Source organism: Mesocricetus auratus, unplaced genomic scaffold (assembly GCF_017639785.1).
Source record: "Mesocricetus auratus isolate SY011 unplaced genomic scaffold, BCM_Maur_2.0 Super-Scaffold_100031, whole genome shotgun sequence".
In the NCBI taxonomy this organism is placed as follows: domain Eukaryota; kingdom Metazoa; phylum Chordata; class Mammalia; order Rodentia; family Cricetidae; genus Mesocricetus; species Mesocricetus auratus.
The window spans coordinates 12,684,048-12,690,133 of NW_024429212.1; the positions used below are offsets into that span (position 1 = coordinate 12,684,048).

The 6,086-nt window shown below is 43.3% G+C and overlaps 1 long non-coding RNA gene across 1 annotated transcript; it reads left to right on the forward strand.

Moving 5' to 3' along the window:
• The first annotated feature begins 1,085 nt into the window (after positions 1-1,085).
• Positions 1,086-3,815, forward strand: LOC121135119. Its single transcript, XR_005872298.1, has 3 exons — positions 1,086-1,186; positions 2,164-2,335; positions 3,556-3,815. It is a non-coding gene; the product is annotated as an uncharacterized LOC121135119 (long non-coding RNA).
• Positions 3,816-6,086: the final 2,271 nt, after the last annotated feature.

Consider the following 6,086-nt stretch of genomic DNA (forward strand, 5'->3'; position numbering starts at 1 on the left):
AGATGGTGGTTGTTTACTGTGTCAACAAAATGAAGAGCCTTTCTTTCTTGGCACGTGTACCCAGAATGAAGCAACTTGGGCCAAAGTCTTTACTTTCTGAAGTGGAGTCATTCCAGGTGAAGCTCTGCCTGCATGGGGCATGGGGCTAACCCTGCTGTTAGAGGTGTGGGTGAGCCAGCCCTGATGTTGCGAGCATAGGAAATATGGCCTCTTGTCTCGTCTCGTCTGCCAGGCCCAGCCCATTCTCCTCAGCGTGGAAGTAGATGAGTGGATGGATGGGCAGAACGTTGCCTTCTTTTTATGTTATTACACTTTGGTTTTAGTTAACATTTTTTTGTGTCTTTCACAGCATTCATCTTAAAAACATTCCACATTCTCTTCCCGTCCCTTTGTATCTGCCCTCTGGCCTTGCAGCCTCTCCCCCAAAATAAAATAAAATAAAATAAAATAAAATTTAAGAGGAGAAAAAGAACAAAGGAAAAATATCATCATGAAGACTGTAGTGTGGCATGTTGAGTCGTGCAGTAAACCCTTTTACCTATGTATCTTTCCTTGCAACTGTTCGTTACAAAGAGTCATTGGTCTGGTTTGAGCCCTGTGGTTCCTGCTACACCATCCATGCTGGTCCCTCCCTGGGACTCCTCTTGGATATACTTTTGTTTCCCTGAACTTTAGAGATGCTGAAACTCTGGTTCTGCAGAACCAGTCCTTTCTCCTGATCCAGCAGATCACGGGGGTGGATGCTGGGTAGGGGTTGGTGGGCTAACTCATAACCCTGGTTCTGGGCCTGGTGAACTTGCCCGCTCTCCCCTGTATTCATCACTAGGGGGAGCTCTCCAGCATTGCCCAGGCTAGTTCACCCCTTGCAGGTTTGAGCAAGGGGCCGGGCCACTTCTGCTCTCCTTCTTCAGGGTGGGCTTTCCCACACTTACAGCTACAAAGCCAGCTCTACTGTGAGGTACAAGGGCCGCTCTCCTGAGTGCTGCAACCGTTGAGGGGCAGGGACAGCCCTCCTGCTCCTATGACCTCAGGGACAGCTCTCCTTTACACCTGCCACAAGGGGAAAGGGGTGAGGGAGAGTCTCTCCCCTGCCCACACCACCATCTGGCAGACGAGACTAGAGGAGAGGCCATATCTCCTGTGCTCACAACATCAGGCCTGGCTCACAGACACCTCTAACAGCAGGGTGAGCTCTATTGTGCTGCCCAGGCAAGGTACAGGGTCCACTTCTCCAACTGCTGTGACTGATAAGGGGGTGGGTTAGCAGCTTTCCCTTGCCCTCATTCCGTAGCCAGCGATCCCACTCCCATACTCTCAGGGCCAGATCGCTTGCAGCTCTGCCCACAGGGTCATCTCTACTGTGCTGCCCAGGCAAGGCACAGGGCCCCTGCTTTCCTGAGTGCTGGAACTGGTAAGGGGAAAGGTCAGCACCCTTGTCCCTACCTCCATACCACTGCATGACAGACAAGTGGCGGAGACGGCTCTAACATGCCCACAACTTCGGGGCTGGCTCACCCATACCTCTGCCAACCTGATTGGCTCTATTTTGCTGCCCAGGCAAGATACAGGGCCTGTTCTCCCGAGTGCTGCATCTGGTGAGGGGCAGTGGCAGCCCTCCCGTTCTTAAGACCTCAGGGACAGCTCTCCCTCCTGCCTCCGGCATAAAGGGGTGGGGGGAGAGCATCTCTCCCCTGCCCACACAACCCTATGGTAGGTACGCCCCTACCACTACGCCACAGAAGGATACACCAGCTATGCCGCTCTCACACCCTCAGGACTGGTTCACCTGTGCCAGTCTACAGCGTCAACGCTACTGTGCTGCCCAGGGGAGCCTTCTTTATGTAACAAAACAAACAAACAAAACACACGGGGGTAACTTCCATTCATCTGCTAAGAGGAAACCAGTGGTCGGTACTGAGTTTAGAGGGACCAGAATGACACATGAAATATGGTATGTAAAAGAATTAGATGTTTTGAATCGTGAACTACATAAACAGAATAAAAACGAAAACCTAAATAATTTTTTTAACCCTAGGCAGTTAGTGTGTAGGTATCTCACACGTAACTCCCACATGAGTCAGAACAAGCGTCAGAATCTTTCTACCTGGTTCACTAATTTGCAGCAGCTCCTTCTTCATTCCCCGTTGGTGTTTTCAACCTTAGGACACTCAGGGAATAATGTTCATCACTCAAGGATTTTCACCATCTGAAGCTGAAGTCAAGCTCAAGGGTAGTGCGATGTTTTCGACACTGTGATGGTGCAACTATTGCTGATTTCCCCCGATCCAGAGGATGCTCAAATGTCCGTATACTTAGGAGCTTTGGGTCACAGAAGGTCTCTTTTTAATTTATTTTTTCATATTCCATGTATCCCTTTTCCCTGGCATTGCAATAGGTTTCTATCATCAAAATAATCATCCCGCTCTGAGCCAAGAAAGACAGAACACCTCACTCACCCTAGGGTCACAGAGGCTGAAAACAGAAGTGTGATGAGCACGTCTTGAGCATGTTTAATGCCTGGGCCAAGCAGCATCTCAAAAGAATTATCATGGAGAAGAGCTTTTTATTGCTTTAATATGCTAACCCATAAAATATACTTTAAAATATGCTTTACATTTTATCGCTAGGATTTCTTTTTCTGTTTTGGATTAGGTATTATTATTTTTTTAATTTTGAAGGGAGGAAACTGAGCAAATATACATTTTCACTCATACTTCACCCACATTTTTCCAGATCAATTAGCAATTTGTTTTTTTTAAATGCATGCTTGTTGTCTGAGATGTGCTACATTTGTTTACGCTGTAGTATACTTGTTTAATGGTGCGAAGATGTGTTGCATTCTTTTATGTTGCCTTTGTTTAACTCTGTGAAGCTATGTTGCTTTGCCCATCTAGAACACGTAATTTGTCTAATAAAGAGCTGAACAGTCGGTAGCTAGGTAGGAGAGTGGAGTGGGTGGGACTGGCAGGCAGAGAGAATGAAGAGGAGTAATCTCGGGAAGAAAGTGAGGATCAAGAAAAGGAGGAGAGGAGGACACCAGGGACCAGCCACCCAGACGTGCAGCCAGCCATGGAGTAAGAAGGAAAGAAGGATATATAGAATAAAGAAAGGGGGAAAACCCAGAGGCAAAATGCAGTTTAAGAGAAATGGGATAACTTAAGTTATTTAAGCTGACCAGAAACAAGCCAAGCTAAGGCCAAGCATTCATAAGAAAGAATAAAGTCCTTGTGTATTTATTTGGGAAGTGCTTTTAGCACCCCACCCCCACAAGAAAGAAACAACTACATGCTCTTACTTTAGATTTAGTGTACAAACCAACAAATGATATTTCCCAAGCATTACAGTTTTCTTACTTACACAGCTGGCACCATAACCCTTGAATCCAACAGTCGGAGTTAATGAAAATAAAACTTCCAGAAATATCTTGGATGTGTTAAGGATCTATAGCCTATCACCATACTCATTAAAATTAAAAGTATTACCCTTGAATATTGTTTTAAGGATTACGGTCCTTTATTTTACTCACAACTTTTTTCTCTATGTTTTTATTTTCAGTGTTTATTATAGTGCTCGTTGTCTTCTAAGCGGCAAGTGGCTCAGAATCACTTGTGTTGTGGACTGCCATTATAAAATCCCACGGTGAGTGGGTGACAAACTGCGGTCTTGTGCTCTTTACACTTATAGAGAAGTTGTGAAGGCAAAGATTGGGTACCAGCCCGTACAAGGCCTACTGAGCACTCTTCCTGGCTCTCTTTGGAGTGTCTTCAAGTAGTGAAAGAGGCCAGGACTTCTCAGGCATTTCAACTGCAAGACCACTGACCTCATTTGCAAAGCCACACTCTCCGTTTAATCACTTCCCCCAAAGGCCATATTTCCAACAAACCATTACTCTGAGTGAATTTCAACATGATAGTTGAAGGAAACGCAGGAGTTCCGCATACACCCAGTGCTCCATTTTTCTGATAATTGCATCTTCTTGCCATCTTACCTCATTTAGAAACTTATCTCATGGGTCACTGGGTTAGAACCTTAATATTTTTCATTTCCTTCTTCCAGATTAACATTAATCAGTGTCACACCCACAACAAGGATACCTTGATGTTGAATTTGTGAGCTCATGTTTGTTCTTGTATAATACAGTTTATCTTCCTTCATGCCCAACTCTGTGTCTTCAAGAAGTTAAGATCTATTCTCTTCTGTTTCTATTTACTGTGTATACACAGTTGAACCATACAACCTTAAGCTTCTGTCCTTTGTACCATTTCTTTCTTCAGAGAAACAACATTGCTTTTGTGACAACTCTCATTTTTCTTAATGTCAGTACGAAAAGGCATATCTAGGCCACTGGAAAAGACACATACTCCATATGGTAGTTGATTGAAAACATTAACATGTCACATCTTCGGTCTTAAGAGCTCACAATCTAATTGTAGAAATATCAAGATATAAAAATAGCTCCAGGACAAAGCAACTGTTCTTCCAGAGACATGCTGTAATTACAAGCCAAGCCCAAGGGACGGCATGACTCATAGCAGGCAGGGGACAACGTAAGAAGGACTGGACACAGTGGAATTTGAAGTGTCTCAGAATTTTATTGGATTTTGCCAGAAGGCAAGAGATGTTTGGGGAACAAAATGGATGGGACAAGTTCATTCCAAAGTTAAGTTCTAATTTAAGGTTAATGACAGGTTGGAGGATTCACGAGCAGACCAATGTGACAAGAAAATAAGGTAGGGCAAATAACTGTCTGCAGTGAAGTATTTGTCTAAAAGTTTACACACTTGGAAGTTGAAGAGAGAGAAGTGCAAGATGTTTTACCAAAACGTATCAGTCAACCCATGGAGAAACAGACGATCGCTCTACATTTCCACTGTGCATTTGCAGATAGAATCACAGTCAAGGTCACAATCTCTCTCAGAGAGAGCAGCTTCCACACAACAGCTCAGCCCAGGCCATGGGCAGAAGAGCACTTAGGTCAGTGGGAAGATTCTGTTGCCTTGACGCTGAAACATTTCTTGAAGTATGTGCAGATAAATGAATATTGGAATCGTGTAAAAAATCTATTCACGGCATTTGCTGGACTTTTGAGAGTTTAATGGCCTGCGTAGGCTCGTGTGTTTGAGCACTGGAGCTGGCTTTGGTGTTTAGGAAGAGTGTGGTTCCTTGTAGCTTAAGGATAAAGCCTCTCCATAGCATGCTCAAAGCCGTGGATTCCACCCCAACGTGACACCACCAAAAAAAAAAAAAAATGGCAGTTTTAAAACTGGCAGACATGCAGATACTCACATCACCTTTTAACTTCAAACATTCCAAATAAAGCGAAGACCTAGATACTGTGTCTCTCATCACACAGACAAGCATATTTCTCAATGCAGGACCCTTTCTTGTTACCCCTCAAAGGCTCCACTTGTACCTTTACCCTTCAGTAAGCAACTCCAAACTTCCATGGGAGCAGGTGCACACTGTGGGCCATGTACCTCTTCACAGGGGCCTGCCAAAACCTCAAAAAAAGAATTTTCATCCAATCAGATTTTCATAACTTGTATAATTTCAATGATTTTCGTTTGCCATACACCTCATTCTCAGGAAACACACTGAAGAACTGTCCTGCTTTGGTTCCTAGTCTGTGTGCACCAGACTCCCTCTTGTTACCTAGAAACACCACACAAGCTCTATTACCTCTCTAGAAACGTGGTTGCCTTGTCAACAATCAAATGTAAGACTTAAAAAATGTTCTCACGGGAGCAAGTGCCTTCTCCTACCAGTAATGAGTTGAGATTAATTTTTAAACGCTTCACTATTTAGTAGCATATTATTAATTTTTATTAAGCATTACCGTAATGGTACATATTGGAATAATTACACAAGTGTATAATATGTACTATTTCAGAGCGGATAACATTTTTAAATCTTCACATATATATTTTTAAATTTTGATATGTATGTAAACATTGTAAGTATGGTTCTTCAGGTTCCATAATCAATAAGAACAGGAACTCTATTCTTTTCAGTAAGGAAAACTTTCAACTCTATGACATGAAAAAGACAAAAAGTATATTATTATAATTTAATAAAGTCAGTAAAAT